General features: G+C 39.9%; 1 pseudogene; it reads right to left on the bottom strand.

Moving 5' to 3' along the window:
* Positions 1-20,023: 20,023 nt before the first annotated feature.
* On the bottom strand, positions 20,024-20,141 carry LOC126485387 (5S ribosomal RNA; annotated as a pseudogene).
* Between the last annotated feature and the right edge of the window lie 678 nt (positions 20,142-20,819).

Below are 20,819 nucleotides of genomic sequence, written 5' to 3'. Positions count from 1 at the left end.
ATACGAGAGCCCGCGTTGATGGTATGTTCCATGAATCCTGCAAGCATTCGACATGGTACCACGCTGTCGTTTAGTGAAGAAACTACGAGCGCACGGAGTATCAGACCAGAGAGGCGTTATACACCACGAAGAAGTTAATGTCGAAATTCCCAGAGCTTGCTATCCTGAAAGATTCTAGCCGATATATTGTTTCTTCCTGTACATACCTCACGAATGGAATATGAAGGTTGTATATCCAGTTGAGGTAAGGATATATTTTGTGTATTTTTCAAAGAAATCGTTCCAGAACTTTATTTCAACCATTTATCGAAATTGCAAGAAACCTACCTCTGAAACTCAAAACAAGAAGTGACATTGTCCTCCTTGGCGCGAGGGCTGCATAATAGAATCTATGCTAATTTTCCCAAAACTTATGATATTTCTTTATTTCTTACGTATTCTTTGTAAGCTGATATCTTACTGCTGTCGATCGTTGGGTGCTTTACACTCTAAAAGTCAGCAGATTGTAAAGGAGGGGAGAGCGTCATACCTAGATGATAGTGCACCTAGAAACACATGATGTTCCTTGGTCGATACTTCTGTCAACCAACTGATTTTACAATTAACAAAGGAATGTGCACTAGGGACCGCCATAAGCAGTTTTCGCTATTTTCTATGGTTTTTACTGTTGCTAAACCTTAGGATGTGGTCTTTGTAACATTTGTAAATATTTCAGGTTCTGTATATTTAAGTGCAGTTTAATCTATTAAATCTATTTACAACATATTGCTAATTCTTGAATTACATATTTCTATGGTAAGTAAAATTCTATGTATTCGTAATTTTAAAACTATCTGTAAAACACAGGGACAGTTAAGACATACTCTGTGTGTCGTGCACCAACTCCTACCTTGAAACAGAAAAAGACCTTTTACCATGGAGCAGGTGATAATATTTGCAAATTAACTGAGTCTCATTAAAGGCTTAAGTTTCGCACATGTCAAAAGTAAAGAGAAAAAATTATAAAAAAGACGAATGACATAGTGAATCAGTTGATTACCTCAAATTTTTCTCTAGCTTAGACATCTATAATAATTTTCATAAATATGCAAATTTCCTCAATAGGAAAAAGAATTGTAATCCATAATTAAGTAGTCAATAGTGGTAAAAATATATTTTATAATTAACAACTTTGTATGCATACATAATGCAATCCAAAGGTACTGTAACACATCAAAATGTGTAGAAACTCTTCGTAAACTATGGTGTCATAATAACTTTCTAATATGCTTTGTAAACACTCTGACTAATAATTTAAATGTTTGTGATATTATTTGTAATCGACAAGCAGACAAACAAAAAAATACCATTTCTAACACTAGTGTTAAAAAATACTCATTCATTTTTTTCTGATTCTGTAATGCTGTCTAACTGCAAAAAGACACAAGAGAGGCAAAAAATCAGACATGAAAATATCACCAAAAATATATATGTAAATAAATAGTTGAAAATGAGAATAAATTCATCAACAGCATTGTGCTAAGCATCAAAACATAAGTAACAAATCAGGTTCTAATTATTTAAATCTTGAATAACATAGTTGCAGGCTTTACTGAAACATCTAATTTGATGAACGAAATTAACATGTTAGGCCTAACCAGGGAATTAAAGTAACATGCAAGTTCAATAACATGAAAATTAAAGTTTTCAAAACAATTGGACACACAAAATTTAACAAAGACATTCTCCAGTTAGGTCTGATTCCTGACTACATCAGTGGTAAACTCAGCTACAAAAGTCGCTGTCCAAAGACAGTGATCCGGAAAACAGACGCAATATGGTTAAATAGAGCAATAAAGCAATTATGAAAGAAGAAAGACATTCTAAACAGACAAATTTCGGACATAGTCACCAATAGCAAACAGTATATCCCATTATCTATGGAACTTTGAATGAGGGAAATTTCATGATGCAGTTTGTAAGGATTACCTTAAGATCTGCAACACACAGAATAGGAAACTGAACAATCTGAAATCCAAACAATATCAGTATTGTAAAGAAGGAAACATTGTTAGAAACACACACTGTTCCTTCGGGAGAGTAGTGGACAACAGAGACATAGTATTTCATGAAAGAGAGTTACATCATTTAAGGGAAGATCTAAAATTCATTGCAAAAGAAAGCCTATCAGACAACACACTGAAACATCTCATAAAGGAAAGAAAGAATGCAATAGACATTGTAAAACTAAACAGCAATGACAACTCTGCCACAGGTCACAAACTAAATGAACTCCTTGAAAGTGAAGCAATGAAGTACAAAGATAACCACAGACACATACAACAGATTTTAGAAACTTAGCGGAAGTTAGCCACTAACCTTAGAATCAGATAAACACCACTCATTTGTCATTATGAAAGAAAGTGAATACATTAAGGGAGCTCTAAAATTCTGTACAGAAGAACTTAGAACAACTTAATGAAGATCCAACAAAACAGTTTCATATCAAAATCAAAGGATAGTTAAAGAAAGTACATCTCTTACTGAGAGAATATGAAAATAAATACATCAGCTCTATGAACACTAAAGCTCCAATATTAAGATCCCACCCTAAGGTGCACAAGGAAGTAAGTCCTGTAAGGCCAGTAGTTAACAGTATGAACAACACTGCACACAAAGTATCTTACAAGCTCAATAACCCCTAAAAAAAAGTATTTCATACATCGTACTACATATACTGTAAAAAAAGTACCACATTGGTCTCTGAAATAAAAGAAATAAACATTGCAGATGGTGCCCATTTTATATCACCAGACATCACAAACCTGTATTGCAATGACCCCATTAAAGAAGTTATTGTAGTAATAAAAAACAACTAGTTAAAACACCAAAAGCGTCCACAAGCTGAAATTATTGAATTCTAGAGTTAATACAAATAATCCTCAACTACAATCACTTCGCATTCAGGGGTAACATTTATCAACAATCTGAGGGGTAGTCATTGGATCACCCATGTCAGGCAAAGTAACAAGCATTTTCATAAGTGGAATAGCACAGAAAATATTCAGCAGTCAGTAACTCTGCTTAAAAACATATTACACTCTAAAAGATATGTAGATGATAGCTGAAAGGTGATGTTGAAGACCTCTGTAACATCATAAATTTGTTTAATAAAGTGCAAAAGAAAATAAATTTCACAACTGAATACCAAAAACCCATTTGAAATGGCTTTCTACATATGTGCATGGAAAACAAAAACAACAGCACCATCTGAAGATATTTAGTAAACAGACAGCCTCCAGCAGCACAGTCATTGTCTCATCATGTGTTCCAGATGTAAACAAGAAAGCCGCACATGAAATGATGATAATCAGAGTAAAGAAATCCCAATGAACAAAGAAGACAGGGAGAAAGAATTGGACATCATTAACAAACTCAGTGGCCAATGTCTTCTCCAGATCAAAGATAGTATGAAGAGAAAAGTAACAAAAAAGAAAGAAATTTCTGTCTCATTAGAAGCAAACAGTAATACACTCAAATTTATAGCTAGCATACCATACATAGGTAAAAACTCTCAAAAAATAGCAAACCAACTTAGCTCACATAAAGCAATAGTAGCTTTCTCCACAGACAACAAATTATAATGTAAACTAGTCCACACATTAAAGACCAAAAAACATAAACTCTCAGACTCAGGATTATAGAAAGTAACATTGAAAACTTGTTCAAGCTACTACATGGGGCTAACTGGTCACAATTTTCAAATTAGGTTTACTGAGCACATCAAATATGACATGTACAACCAATTTAAAAAAATCAGGAATAGCAACACACATAATGAACACTGGGTACACATTCGCAAACATAGAATAACATCTTAAGATAGTGAACCACTTCCCAAAATCTCACACAATAGATTAAATGTAGGAGCTTGAAACTCTTACACACCACAAAAAGCAAGCAGAAAGAATTCTCAGTGACAAATTTGATAGTGAATCAGTTAATTTTCCCAAATGTTTTTCTCATATATGACAATTGTAATGATTTTCATAAGTGTGAACATTTTGTTATTAGGAAAGAGATGAGATAATTATTCAGTAGTTAATAGTTTTAAAAATCTGTTTTATAATTGACAGCTTTATGTACCTTATATATATATATATATATATATATATATATATATATATATATATATATATATATATATATATATATATATATATGCACACATACACACACACACACACACACACACATAATTATATATATACAAAGATATCTCAGCTCAATCATTTAAAAAGTTTTGCACACAGGCTGACTTGCTACAGTGATTTTGGATTACACACACACACACACACACACACACACACACACACACATATATATATATATATATATATATATATATATATATATATACACCTGTGTGCAAACACTTTCTAAATGATAGTGCTGTGATATCGTTGTAGTGTGTTTTTCAACATGCTGTGCATGTGTGAGATATGCTGTTCAATGAAGCAGGTACAATACCAGTAAGTAAGCAAACAAAAAGTAAAAAGTGTAATTTCCAACATTAGCATTCAAAAACAAGTAGAAAGATTCATCTTCTATGATTCCTCAATTGCAGTGTAATGACAAAAAGATCAAAGAGTGACAGAAAATCACATATGCATACATCAATAAACATATTCATGTAAACATATACACAACACACACTTAAAAAGGAGAACACACCTTCGAAAGACATAGCATCAAGCATCAAATCGTAAATTACTGGTGCAAGTTTCATTATTTAAATCATTAATGTTCCTTAAAACTAGGCCAGTTGCAACATTGTGGCAGATATGTTCATATGAAAAGTTAGTGTAGTTAGCTAGTTTTGTGTTCAGTGGATTGTTTGGGCAATAAATTGTAATGCTGTGGAATGAGCAATGTTACATTCATACCACAAGTTGATTGGTAAATATGACTACAAGCTGAGCATTTATAGGGTTTCTTTTAATTTTAAATGTAATTCCTACACACACTTGACAACAATAGAATTCTTATACAGAAAAGAAGGAATTACAAAGGACAAACTTTTCAGTTTATCTTCAAATTTAACTTTGCTGTCTGCCATTTTAAATCTCTGGGTTAGTGATCGGTAAATTTTAGTTGCAGCGTTATGTACCCATTTCTGTGCAAAATACAACCATAATGAGGAGTAACGAATGCTGATTTTTCTTCTGATATTTGTAAATATGTACATCAATGTTCCCTCTCAGTTGCAGTGGATTACTTACAAAAAACATATTGTGAAGCAGCATTCGGAATACCTGACTCATTAAATACATGCCTATGAGATGATAGTAGCTGAACATTACATATTATTTAATAGCACAATTTTGAGCAATGTATACTTTCTTTCGTAAAAGTGAGCTATCCCTGAACATTATTCGATATGACATTACAGAATGAAAATATGCAAAATATGTCAGTTTACTCATTTGCCTCGTCCCAAGATTTCCAATGATTTTAAATGTAAATGTGGCTGAACAGATTTCTTTTAGGAGTTCCCAAATTTACTTTTTCCAGTTTAAACTGTCATAAACACAGATATCTAAACATTTTTTAGTTTTCCACCCCATGTGTTACAATTATCATTGGCGTAACACCTGTATACGTCCAGAACTGAATCTGTTGTATATTTTTCTTTTTTAAATTTAGATTGAGACAGTATCCAGCAAACCAGACAATGGTATATGTAAGAAGATTTTTCTCATCTCTGATGTTGCTGTATAGTATACTTGGATTGACTAAAAAACATGTGTGATATGCAAAAAGAACTAATTGTCCCTGTTGTATATTATGGTAGACGGGAGATCATTCTCATATACATAGAACAATGGTGGATCCAAGATTTCCCTCAGTCAGAAGAATCTCTCCTGATTACATTTCTTGAGTTACTATGCACGACTTCCTGCATTCTTCAGTTAGGTATGATGTTACCCATTGGTTGGCTGTACCATCATATTCGTAACAACTTATTTTATTTGGGAGAATATTACAGTTCACACTGTCAAATGCCATAGACAGGTCATAGAAAATGCCTGCTGCTGTTTTCTTTTTTGTTTTTGTGCTCTGATACTTGTTAAATGAAGTGCATGAATGTGTAAATACCATTCTCTATAGGGCAGCTCTTCTGAAAACGAAACTGTGATTTACAGAGGATATTATTATTGCTCAGATGGGATACTATTCTAGAACATACCACATTCTAAAAAAATTTGGAAAATGATGTCAGTAGTGGAAAAGGTCGGTAGATATTGTCATCTCTTCCGTCACCTTTCATACAGAGGCATTTTATTTCTGTCTCTCTGGAAAAATAACTTGAGTTAGTGATGTATTACACAGTGCAGATAAGAAATGACTTTTTATATGTGAACACATCTTTAGTACTCTGTTAGAAACACCAGCAAATCATGATGGGCTTAGATTTTTTTTTTTTTTTTTTTTTTTTTGGAATATCCATTTTTCTTGATGTCAGAGGGAAAAGTTGGTGATACATTCATATGACTGAACTTTATGAGGGGTGATTTTTCAACATATTGCTGTCATTTTCTTTTTTATCTATTTGACACCATATTTCCTCCATATTTAAGAAATGATTATTAAAATCATTTGCTACCTGTGACTTATCATTTACAGCTCTTCCATTTACCTCATTCTGATGTTATCCTGTCCTTTGGTCTGTTGTCGTCTTTCTATTTTCACTAAATTCCATATGGCCTTAAGTCTGATGTCAGAATTCCTGATTTATCACGTAATGTGCATGGTCTATTATTTTTAATAACTGTCTTTAACAAGTCTGCAGGATCTCTATTCACTATTGCCAACAAACACGTTTCCCTTTTCCTTACACAAGATACTTTAATCCCTGTAGTAATCCATGTTTTCTTTCTTTCTTTTTTTTAACATGGCTCTGAAATGTTCTTCCTGATTAGCTTTGTGGAAAGCACTTCCAGATAACGATGTAAATTGTTGGTGGAATAACTTAAATTTTATGTCACCATTTTATTCATTGTAAATTACATCCAAGTTTCATCAAAGCAAACATTATCAGTTACAGTCTTTATACACACAGGTTGAGAAGTTAACTATTAAGATTAAGTCGTCGGATCCATGTAAGGATTCCAAATCACTTTTCCTGTCAGAATCTTTTAGAAAAACTACATTGAAATCATCACCGCTTCTCTGACGTATGGAACCCAAATCTCTGGTTAACAGTACAAAATTTCCCAGATGGAACATACACCGTTGCAAAAATAAGTTATATTTAGCTAGAGTTTAAAGTCAAGCAACCACATAGAAGTGCACTAAAATGTGCACTCAAATTAAAGAGAAATTCTGAGATGAAAATAGAAAGTTAGTAAATTTCTGTGTAGTAAAACAACAAAAATAATTTTTCTTGTGTAGTTTGGGTGCGCTGCAACATCTTTGTGTCTAAGATGATAATAATAGGAGAGCTAGCCACATGTCTTAAAGAAATTTAGCACTATTCATAGTCCGATAAGATATTCTTTTTTGTAGTCAAAAGATCAAAGTCCCTTCACTATTTCGTACAGAATTAAGAGTTGTTGAAAATTTTACCTGCAATGCACTTTACTTTGCGTACCTCGTAATAAAAGAGGTAGAATCAGAAAGCAATGAATACGCCAATGTTCCTTTGAAACCAAAATGCTAATCCGGCTACTATTTTAAAAGTCCCATTGTGCTAACATGTACCCCTGTATAAAATCCATACATACCCAAACTTATTAACAATTAATGCGACATATCTGACATTTTTCGTCAAAGCTACTATTCACACTGGGCAATAGAAAAATGAAAGTACAATACCTGCTAGTACGCTCTTTGAAAGTTTCCGAGACATTCCTCTGATCACCAGCACTGAAGTACACCGCCGGAAATACTGCATGAATTTACAGAGTTAATTGAAAAGAGATTATTTTTTTACCGGAACGACTCCTTCTAGCACGAATGTAGCTTACGATGTCATAGCGCCAGAGTGAGTCCAAACACGTGGAGAAAATAGAACACACGGTTTTTGCTTGCCACATCTCGCTCTTGTGGTCTCCATCTTGTTATGCACCACGCGTGGGAGCCTTCAGGAAAACCGGGACTGTCGTATTAGGCATTCTCTTATTTAGATTCACGGTTTACGCTTGACGCGCGTCGTTGCATCGTAAACGACAAAGTCAGGCGGTTAGCGCAGCCATAATATCGATTTATGACGCAGTGAGTCACTTTCAGGAGGCGATACACCCATCGTGCAACGAGATCATGCTTCGTAATACTCATCATACGGCAAAAATTCTTCTTCTACCATAGCTAACGAGAAATTTAACGAGGAAACCCAAGTTTAACGAGAAAAGTCGACGTTTAGCTATTAGGGCAACACTGCCTCGAACATAAAGTAATCGGTATTAGACAGGAATGTACACCCAATATGTTCCCTGAGGTACAAATTTTATATCATAAATACACTGAGACTACTGATGCATGTTCATATCTTAGCGAGTGTGGAACACACTGCTTGGCCCTCACAATACATTTTCAAGTTCGTTCGTGTGTTTCGAAAGGTGTGTGGTTGAACCGTAGGAGTTACTGTTTCAGTATGAAAAGTAGACACGGTGTTAAGTGGAGATAAATCCGCAATATCTGATTATTATTGTGACATTTTTATTGTGGTCTGTTTTAATTTTTTTCTTAATAGTGTTTAAGATTTTCTTACAGTTTGGAACAAATTCAGATCAGTTGTCAAATTAGTGACTTACGGAAGCTGCATGCAGCGAACACAACTGAAAGGTTGCTCTGTAACTACAATTTAACTGCAGATGTTCGAAATTTGAACGAAATCGTTAATCATTATTAAGACAAATGCGACAATGGACCACAGTAAAAAATGTTGGAATAATTACCATTTCACGTTGTTGATGACTCATTAAGATACCCAAGTCTTTTTAATGTCTTCCAGTAAATTTTCAGTTGGCAGACGCATTTCGCTCTTGTGATCTCCTGATCGCTATTCATCTTCAGGAAAACCAGGACCGCAGTTAACAGTCAACGCCTCATTGCCGTAAGGATTAATGTATCTATCACTCCGAAAGAAAAACGTCAGTCGCACTGACCACCAAAATGTGATGTAATAAACAAATTATTAGGCAAATGATTGATACCTATTTAATGTGGAGTCCTTTATTATGGGCACTGCCTGCAAACTATTTATATGATGATGGATTTGTTAAATTTTCCAGCTTGAGGACCTTATTTACATAAACTACGTTCATCAGTTACGAATAATGCAAGTAACTTGTTATTAGATAGAACGTAAATGTGGTCTAGGGGTAGCATCCTTGATTCCTAATCAAAACGTCTTCGGTCCCGGGTTCGAGCCCCGCCACTGCCTAAATTATGATAATCAGCAGTGGCGGCCGAAGACTTCCGGCATAAGAAGTCAGCCTCATTCTGCCAACGGCCTTGTGAAAGAGGGCGGAGGAGCGGATAGAAGTTCAGGGCACTCTCTTGACCTAGGGGTGGGAAATTGCCCCTAAAGGCGGAAGAATCAGCAATGATCAACGACATGAGGATGCAGAAGGCAATGGAAACCACTGCATTAAAGACACGTAACGTGTACACACAGCACATGTGGCCTGTAATTGAAGAAGTGTCATGATGATCTCTCCATTGGCGAAAGATTCCGAAATAGTCCCCCATTTGGATCTCCGGGAGGGGACTGCCAAGGGGGAGGTTACCATGAGAAAAAGTTTGAATAATCAACGAAAGGATAACGTTCTACCAGTCGGGGCGTGGAATGTTAGAAGCTTGAATGTGGTAGGGAAACCAGAAAATCTGAAAAGGGAAATGCAAAGGCTCAATCTAGATATAGTAGGGGTCAGTGAAGTGAAGTGGAAGGATGACAAGGATTTCTGGTCAGATAAGTATCGGGTAATATCAACAGCAGCGGAAAATGGTATAACAGGTGTAGGATTCGTTATGAATAGGAAGGTAGGGAAGAGGGTGTGTTAATGTGAACAGTTGAGTGACCGTGTTGTTCTAATCAGAATCGACAGCAGACCAACACCGACAACGATAGTTCAGGTATACATGCCGACGTCGCAAGCTGAAGATGAACAGATAGAGAAAGTGTATGAAGATATTGATAGGGTAACGCAGTATGTAAAGGGGGACGAAAATCTAACAGTCATGGGCGACTGGAATGCAGTTGTAGGGGAAGGATTAGAAGAAAAGGTTACAGGAGAATATGGGCTTGGGACAAGGAATGAAAGAGGAGAAAGACTAATTGAGTTCTGTAACATGTTTCAGCTAGTAATAGCGAATACCCTGTTCAAGAATCACAAGAGGAGGAAGTATACTTGGAAAAGGCCGGGAGATATGGGAAGATTTCAATTAGATTACATCAAGGTCAGACAGAGATTCCGAAATCAGATACTGGATTGTAAGGCGTACCCAGGAGTAGACTCAGATCACAATATACTAGTGATGAAGAGTAGGCTGAAGTTCAAGACATTAGTCAGGATGAATCAATACGCAAAGAAATGGGATACGGAAGTACTAAGGAATGACGAGATAAGTTTGAAGTTCTCTAACGCTATAGATACAGCAATAAGGAATGGCGCAGTAGGCAGTACAGTTGAAGAGGAATGGACATCTCTAAAGGGCCATCACAGAAGTTGGGAAGGAAAACATAGGTACAAAGAAGGTAGCTGCGAAGAAACCATGGGTAACAGAAGAAATACTTCAGTTGATTGATGAAAGGAGGAAGTACAAACATGTTTCGCGAAAATCAGGAATACAGAAATACAAGTCGCTGAGGAATGAGATAAATAGGAAGTGCAGGGAAGCTAAGACGAAATGGCTGCAGGAAAAATGTGAAGACATCGAAAAAGATACGATTGTCGGAAGGACAGACTCAACTTACAGGAAAGTCAAAACAACCTTTGGTGACATTAAAAGCAACGGTGGTAACATTAGAGTGCAATCGGAATTCCACTGTTAAATGCAGAGGAGAGAGCAGATCGGTGGAAAGAATACGTTGAAAGCCTCTATGAGGGTGAAGATTTGTCTGATGTGATAGAAGAAGAAACAGGAGTCGATTTAGAAGAGATAGGGGATCCAGTATTAGAATCGGAATTTAAAAGAGCTTTGGAGGACTTACGGTCAAATAAGGCGGAAGGGATAGATAACATTCCATCAGAATTTCTATAATAATTGGGGGAAGTGGCAACAAAACGACTATTCACGTTGGTGTGTAGAATATATGAGTCTGGCGATATACCATCTGACTTTCGGAAAAGCATCATCCACACAATTCCGAAGTCGGCAAGAGCTGACAAGTGCGAGAATTATCGCACAATCAGCTTAACAGCTCATGCATCGAAGCTGCTTGCAAGAATAATATACAGAAGAATGGAAAAGAAAATTGAGAATGCGCTAGGTGGCGATGAGTTTGGCTTTAGGAAAAGTAAAGGGACGAGGGAGGCAATTCTGACGTTACGGCTAATAATGGAAGCAAGGCTAAAGAAAAATCAAGACACTTTCATAGGATTTGTCGACCTGGAAAAAGGCGTTCGACAATATAAAGTGGTGCAAGCTGTTCGAGATTCTGAAAAAAGTAGGGGTAAGCTATAGGGAGAGACGGGTCTTATACAATATGTACAACAACCAAGAGGGAATAATAAGAGTGGACGATCAAGAACGAAGTGCTCGTATTAAGAAGGGTGTAAGGCAAGGCTGTAGCCTTTCGCCCCTACTCTTCAATCTGTACATCGAGGAAGCAATGATGGAAATAAAAGAAAGGTTCAGGAGTGGAATTAAAATACAAGGTGAAAGGATACCAATGATACGATTCGCTGATGACATTGCTATCCTGAGTGAAAGTGAAGAAGAATTAAATGATCTGCTGAACGGAATGAACAGTCTAATGAGTACACAGTATGGTTTGAGAGTAAATCGGAGAAAGGCGAAGGTAATGAGAAGTAGTAGAAATGAGAACAGCGAGAAACTTAACATCAGGATTGATGGTCACGAAGTCTATGAAGTTAAGGAATTCTGCTACCTAGGCAGTAAAATAACCAATGACGGACGGAGCAAGGAGGACATCAAAAGCAGACTCGCTACGGCAAAAAAGGCATTTCTGGCCAAGAGAAGTCTACTAATATCAAATACCGGCCTTAATTTGAGGAAGAAATTTCTGAGGATGTACGTCTGGAGTACAGCATTGTATGGTAGTGAAACATGGACTGTGGGAAAACCGGAACAGAAGAGAATCGAAGCTTTTGAGATGTGGTGCTATAGACGAATGTTGAAAATTAGGTGGACTGATAAGGTAAAGAATGAGGAGGTTCTACGCAGAATCGGAGAGGAAAGGAATATGTGGAAAACACTGATAAGGAGAAGGGACAGGATGACAGGACATCTGCTGAGACATGAGGGAATGACTTCCATGGTACTAGATGGAGCTGTAGAGGGCAAAAACTGTAGAGGAAGACAGAGATTGAAATACGTCAAGCAAATAATTGAGGACGTAGGTTGCAAGTGCTACTCTGAGATGAAGAGGTTAGTACAGGAAAGGAATTCGTGGCGGGCCGCATGAAACCAGTCAGTAGACTGATGACAAAAAAAAAAAAAAAAGTGACATTTGGAATAAAAATTTAACTCATTATATGTGCAGGCGTAGTAATATAAGTCACTAACATCAAAACCATTTTTACTCTCACATGAGTAAATTTAGATTGGTGATCGCCATCTTTAAAAACATTCCATTATAGAATGAAATTTTCACTCTACAGCGGAGTGTGCGTTGATATGAAAATTCCTGGCAGATTAAAACTGTGTGTCGGACCGAGACTCGAACTCGGGTCCTTTGCCTTTCGCGGCCAAGTGCTCTACCGACTGAGATACCCAAGTACCACTCACGCCCCGTTCTCCTCGTCTTCTACCTTCCAAACTTCACCGAAGCTATCCTGCGAACCTTGCAGAACCAGCACTCCTGGAAGAAAGGATATTGCGCGGACATGGCTTAGCCACAGCCTGGGGGATGTTTCTAGAATGAAATTTTCACTCTACAGCAGACTGTGCGCTGATATGAAACTTCCTGGCAGATTAAAACTGTGTTCTGTACCGTGACTCGAACTCGGGACCTTTGCTTTTCGCGGCCAAGTGCTCTACCGACTTAGCTACCCAAGTACGACTCACGCCCCGTCCGGCACACAGTTTTAATCTGCCAGGAAGTTTCATTCCATTATACTTTATTATGAATTGGTTAAGGTAAAGAACTAACATCTTTACACTATCAACTGTATTTAAAACAATATGATCATTCTGTTAGTGGTAATCTCAGGGTCACTTTCCTAGATATTAGGTAATAATTACATTCATTCTAACAGAACATTCACATCTAGACAATACCTAAGTTGATCACGTCAAGTAACTCATCTTTCACGCTGTGCGTATGAGAGGACAGGCAGTTTGCTATTGCACTGTTCTGTGCCTAGATGAGGCCTGGCCACATACGACCATGTGTTTAGGCATAAAGATTCTGACTGACCGTTATCGATTATACTTACGACCAAGTTCTTGAGCGATATTCCAACAGAAGTTGGAGTGTGTAATATCAGTTATGCAGCAAAGTGTCGTTTAGTAGGAGAATATGGAACACTGTCTCCTGGCGTTCTTCGAAATTCACCCAAAATACGATCTTTCTTTTGAGTGATCACATTCCGTTCCTCAACCCGCCAATAGAATTATTTAATATAAAATTACATTTCTTTCGGATGATGTCCTCTTTTTCCGTACTAGAAAACACTAAACTTTCAAAGGCATTCCCTTTAAAAGATTTTTAGAATAATGTTTACTTTGCCAGTGTGTTATGAAGGGTGTAAAGCCCCTGGATTTGATGTGAAGTAAGGGCGGTGCTTTCAACTGCCACGGTCGCCCTGTGTAATGGGATTAAAATGAGAAATTATGCGCTCTTTCAACTAGTAGACTGGAGTAGTATGACGCCATGTAACAGGCCCTCATCTTGCTACCCAGTTTGAGTATTATTGCACTTTACGTGGAGTTCACTAGAGGCGCGTTGCTCAGTTTAACCTGTACCTCTTGCTGCCTGCAAGTGGATGTGTCTCCAGCACAAGGTTTCACATTTCTCTTCGATATTAATGTACTTAAACACTTAAAGCACATACACCATCTTCGTTCGACAAGATTGGGAGATCATGTCCACGGCAGAGAGAGAGCTGGATCCATGTTTTTTTTTTTCCTGTGGGATTATACGAAGGCGGTATTGTATGAAACTAGAGTAAAAAGTGACGAGAAAATGGATGGTGCAGTCTAGACACCTGGAGAATAGTAGACCACAGTGACATCAGACAGAAGTTGTCATATTATATGTGCCGTAGTCATTGAAACTGCTGGCTTTTAGTATGAACAGCTGCTATGAACTTCAAATGCTGCTATACGATTTGTTTGTGTCAGTGAGAATCTAACTATTTATTTATAGCCTCCAGATCTTTCTCAAAAATACCCAGCAGATGTTATCTATCATTCGAATAAGTTTGACTCCAAAGGTTTGGGACACCCTGTATTAGCTTTTACGAGTATTACTAGTTGTAATCTACATTATACTTCTCAAGACACTTTACGAAGTGTACTTATGAGGGGCACTTACCGTATCGCTACCATTTTCCAACCTCCTCGCTCCATTCACGAATACTTCGTGAGATGAACGATTATCGATGTACCTCCGTATGAGATTCCAGTTCATTTCTCTTCGTGGCCTTTGCCGGAGACGTATTTGTGAGCAAATAATATGGTGGTCGATTTTTCTTGAAACCGACGCTATCGCCATTTCGGCAACAAACGTCTATATAATGCTTTCAAGCTCACTAAGCGCACCAATGACGAGACACGCCACAGTTATGTAGTTTCTCGCTACTTCCGCCACTAATCCAAACTAGTGGAGATCCTAAAAAAATCCCCGTTACCCAAGAGTCGGTACTATGTTTTATAAGAAACTTCTTTCTTGGGTATATCACAGGGGATGGGCAAAAATATGAGAAAAAAACGAGAAATTCATGCTTTAACGTGAACGCAGATGACTGCGAAGTCTGCAGGTTGCGCTGTTGCATTTGATCTCGAACGGCATCTGTACATTGCCCTCAAAAAAATGGCTCTGAGCACTATGGGACTTAACATCTGTAGTCATCAGTCCCCTAGAACTTAGAACTACTTAAACCTAACTAACCTAAGGACATCACACACATCCATGCCCGAGGCAGGATGCGAACCTGCGACCGTAGAGGTCACGCGGTTCCAGACTGAAGCGCTTAGAATCGCACGGCCACCCCGGCCGGCACATTGCCCTCAGTAGGTTGCAAATGTCAGTCGTGGTGAGAATAGCACTTCGTGTTGTTGTGGGTGCATTACGTCGAAGCAAAATGATGTCGAATGCAGACAGATTGTTGGTGCTCGTACGGTATGTGCTTCCGTGAACAATGTAATCGAATTGTTTGGTGTTTAAAGACGCACACTGTGGAAGATTTGTACCATATTCAGGAAAAAAGTAGAAACACCATCCCTTAAGACATGATGTGGACAAAAATGTGTGGGGGATTGTATCCTTTCACCACGCTCCACACCTACAAATCCCTCATCCGTTGTATCCTCTGTTATGCCAGTGTTGCCTCGATCTCTGCACCCACCCACTTTTACAAGGTCCTCCAAATCCTCAAATGCCATGCGCTCCACCTTGCCTTCCGTATCTGCCTTCCTTCCCCCACACAGATCCTGAGTGAACTCATCCCCTTCCCCCACCTCCTCCTTTTCCTAGAACATCTCCACATCCTTTACATTGTCCGCACGCTTGATCCCCCCCACCCCCTGGTTTCCTCCTTCCTCTCCAACCCCCTCCCATTGCCCCGCCGTCCCTCTGTCCACCTCCACACCCTCCATCTCCTTGATCAGGGCAATTTCCAGCATCTCTCCCTTCCGGATGATGAACTTTGCTGTGACATATACCCTTCCTTCCAACTATAACCTGGCCTTGTTCCCCCCTTCCCAGGACCCCATTTTTCTTTTACCCTCCTTCTCCCAGAGTGGGTTTTCCTTCTTCCCAGCCCCCCTCTGAGACCTTGCACCCCATCCTTGCCTCTTTCCCTCCCACGTCCCTCCCTACCTGGTCCTCTTTGGCGCGCCCCCCACCCATCTCACCCCTCTCTTCCCCTCCCTCCCTTCTTCACTTCTCCCTCATCTCCTTGCACTTGGCAGATCCTCCATTTTGATCATTGTCAGTGTGCCAGGTCAGTGTTGTGGTTAGTGCTGTTCCTCCTGTGCATCGAGAGTTGCGATTTTAATGTGTGCTGGCCTTGTACTTAGTGTTACTGTCAGTGTTTGTTATGTGCTACGCCATCTGTCGATACTTTTATACTCCGGACATACTGCGCCTTGTGTTCTTTTAATCGTCCCAGTGTGTGGTTTTTTGTGTGCACTACTTTTTTACGGTTTTTATCTCCATTTTACAGTTGCCTCTTTTTTATCTATTGTTCCCCCTTTTTTATGTCTATGTTCACCATGTTTTCTCCTTTGTTATTTTTAAATGTCTTGTATTGTTTGTTCTATGTCTTTCGGCTGAAGAGCAGCGCATATGCTGCTGCCAGCCCACCCCAATGGGGAATTGAAATATAAAAAAGGAAAAACAAAAATGTGTGCTGAGTCATTGTGACGAGAAAGAAGAGTACGACAGCAGCAAAAGTTACTACGGAACTGAATGTTGCACTCACAGACTCTGTCAGAAACAAATCACGACGAAAGCAGCTCCATACCCAGGGAATTTAAGGGCGAGCTGGAATTCTAATGTCATTCGTCTCTAATTTTGATCCCAGTAGCAGGAAAGCGTGGTGCCGAGGCATGAAACTTGGACCATGTAGTAATGGAAGAAAGTCATTTGGTCGGATGAGCATTGTTTCACATAATTTCCAACTTCTATTCGAGTTTACGTTACCAGTGTGTCTAGGTTTCCGTGAAGATTTGGACAGCCCTGTCGTGGTATTCCACGAGCCCCGTCATTACTGTTCAAATGTGTGTGGAATCTTATGGGACTTAACTGCTAAGGTCATCAGTCCCTAAGCTTACACACTACTTAACCTAAATTATCCTAAGGACAAACACAGATGTCCATGCCCAAGGGAGGACTCGAACCTCCGCCGGGACCAGCTGCACAGTCCAGGACTGCAGCGCCCTAGAGCGCTCGGCTAATCCCGCGCGGCCCCGTCATTGCTCTGCAAGGTCGTATTACCATTACAGTTTATGTGACCATTGATCCATCCATGATACAATGCTTGTTCCCTAATGGTGATGCTCTGTCCCAAGATGACAGCGCCCTGTTCATACATCTCTCATCATCAAGAACTGGTTTTTTGAGCACTAGAATTTTCTCATCTCCCCTAGCCACATTAGTCATCAGATCGCGATATTGTTTAGCCTTTGTTGTCCACTTTGGGGAGAAGTTTATGTGATCGCTACCCTCTATTTTGCAGGGAGAATGGTATTAGGCTGCGTTGAAGACCCTACAGGATTAGTATTTATTCATTTAGAGAACACTGTAAGGTGTTTTACTGTTTGCAGTGATTTATTGTGTAATTCAACTCATTTTTCGTCTGTTTATGTGTAATACCCGTAGGTTCAGCTGCCAATTCCTGCGCCATTCATATGCTGGGAGTATCGAAATCACACATCTCCATAATTCGATGCCTTTGGTGCAATGACTTGCCAGGAAATATACTGCTGCGAGTCAACGTGTGTATGCCACGTTTCGGCACCTCTGTCTGCTACGGGGGTCATAAATCACCAGTCTTTCGCTGCTATCAGAGAGGCAGTGAACATCCGCTAGCGGCCGCGGACAACCAAATACAGCAAACACACACACACACACACACACACATACACACACACACACACACACGCTCACACGTACGATCAAAACGTATTGAAAATGCAGACCAGCGCGCTCTGCGCACAAGATTTGCAAGCCAAGGCTGACCGTTGCAACAGCACATTTGCATTAGCGCTGCATACAATTATCGACGTCGAAAATAGCGATAGTACTGTGGGATAGCGGCCGCAAGAGAGAGGGGCGGAGTAGTGGTGGAGGTTCTGTAATGGAATTTTTATCGCACGTCAGCAAATAAATCGTGTCACACGCCTTCTCTCTTTTGCACGCAAGGGTCCTCTAACGAGAGAATCTGCGAGTAGCGTTCTATGCGCCCGCGGTGAACGGGCCTAATTAAGAGTGAAGTGGAGCGCGTGACGTCGTCTTGGACGGCAACCGGTTCTCGTGGTAGCTATGGAGGGGGATTTGAGGAGGGTGGGGGGAGGAGAGGAGGGGGGCAGCAAGGGTAGAGGGCAAACCCGCGAAAATATGCACCATTGTGTGCAGACCCGCAATTACCGTGTTGTTTATCGGTCGGCCGCGCTGCGCCGCCACCAGCGCCGCACATTAGCACACAAACGGCCGATGTAATTGTGTATTAGCCGTGATGATATGTTTGCCCGCGTCCGCAATGCTGCCACTGCGCACAGCTACCCGCAGAAGGTTGCGAATTGTTTTAGCGGCCAGCGCAGCAGATGTTGGCGGAGACCTGCGGCCCTGGTCCTACAGGCTGGCAGGTGTCTTCTGAAATGATTCCGGCCCTCCAGTCACGTGCTCAACATCACGTTTAGCTGCTGTGGCAAGATGTGGAGGGTTTATGTGGGCGTAGGATGTACAGGCTAAAATCCATACCAACGTTTATTGTGGGTCTGTTGAAAGCGAAACCATGTTCGCATTCGTCTCTGATTCACTTAAGCTACCTTACTGGGACGTAATAATAATAATAATAATAATAATAATAATAATAGTACTAATAATAATTTTGCTGTGGGAGCTTGATGAGACACATTTATATAGGGACACACATCCAGACACTTGTTTCAATAATTGCTTGTCTTTGCCACCAAATGCCTACAGTGAAATAACAGGAACGGTCAAGAACCATTGCTAGTTAATTATCGCCCTGTTTTAGATACTAGACAGGAACAAGTAACCCGAAACCTGCGGTACCGACAGATCTCCGTGTCATCCTCAGATGACAGATTCCACTTGATGTGGACGTTGATGGACATGTGGTCAGCAAACTGTTCTCCCAGCGGTTGTAAGTATTTTTGACCCGAGCCGCTACTTCTTAGTCAAGGAGTTCCTCAATTGATCTCACAAGGGCTGAGTACACTCCGCTCTCCAACAGCGCTCGGCAGATCGGGACGATCACCCATTCCATTGCTAGCCAAGCTCAACAGAGCTTAACGTCTGTGACCTGACAGGAACCGGTATTGCCACTGTGGTAAGGCTGTTGGCAACCCGAAACTTAGGTCGTAAAATAACTAGTGTAACAAGTGGCAAAAAGGAGAGTATTTTCCAAATAATAATTCTGCTGTTTTCAACCGAATTCTCGGAAGGATCATTCGAACATGGTAAACGGAAGTAACATAAAACGACTACATCCCATTGTGTATGGAAAAGAGATTTTAAGGTATATCCGTTAATTTTCTGTCTTTTGTGGACCAAATCGGCATTCTGCCAAACGTGATACAAATCGCTAGACTCCAAATCAACCAGGTAAAGGAAATCAGTGAACAAACTGTCTGCAGATATCCGAAGGTCAAAACCACGTCACCAAAATTCCAGAGAAAAACTGGGGACCTCGACAAAGTGGAATATTTAAAGTACCTAGAGGTACTTCGGGAAAAAAAGCACTCCGTCTTCAGGCCACATGCGGCCCATCGGGACCATCCGACCGCCGTGTCATCCTCAGATGAGGATGCGGATAGGAGGGGCGTGTGGTAAGCACATCGCTCTACCGGTCGTTCCGATGGTTTTCTTTGACCGGAGCCGCTACTATTCGGTCGAGTAGCTCCTCAATTAGCATCACGAGGCTGAGTGCACCCCGAAAAATGGCAACAGCACATGGCGGCCCGGATGGACACCCATCCAAGTGCCGGCCACGCCCGACAGCGCTTAACTTCGGTGATCTGACGGGGACCAGTGTATCCACTGTGGCAAGGCCGTTGCCCACTTCGGGAAAGAATATGCAAAAACTAGATACGCAACAAAACTTAACGTGATGGTACTAAACAAAGTACATTTGTACTCGTATAAAAGAATCTGCTTCCTCACTGTTTTTTAGTCGCTACTCTTCTTTGTTTCATGGCGGCGGAAGTTACAGGGACGTGTGCTGGATAGAGGATAGAGTATTTTTATCCTTTTTCTTCCATCTATATTTGTGTATGTGGTTTTACACGCCGCCGATCTCGTATGTGTATCAATACATTGATAGGAAAAATTAATCATTCGAGATTGACAACCATCTGCTGTCTCACATAAAACACTTGGCACACACTCTCCATCTACGTGTAATTCATTGAAACTCATCACAACTACAAAACGACTGACCAACTATCAGACAGGTTATCTACATCGCGGCGATGTGACGGCATATGCATCAGATCCCAGCCTGGAATCATGGGGATTGCTAGTGGCACAATAAGGCAGCAGCCAGTATTAACAATTTTAACTCGTCGGCGATCTTCAGCCCACTTGTCACTTTTTTGACCACCTATAGGAAATCCTGCGCGCAATCACTTCATCAGATTTTTGACGGATGCAAGCATGTTTTCTTATTTAGGATGAAACCTAGGGCGAGCTTAAAATCAGTTGCAGCATTAAGGACGCGAAAGTAATTCTACTGTTG

This window comes from Schistocerca serialis, chromosome 6 (genome assembly GCF_023864345.2).
Source record: "Schistocerca serialis cubense isolate TAMUIC-IGC-003099 chromosome 6, iqSchSeri2.2, whole genome shotgun sequence".
Taxonomy (NCBI): Eukaryota; Metazoa; Arthropoda; class Insecta; order Orthoptera; family Acrididae; genus Schistocerca; species Schistocerca serialis.
This window is presented reverse-complemented; position numbering and strand designations above follow the sequence as displayed.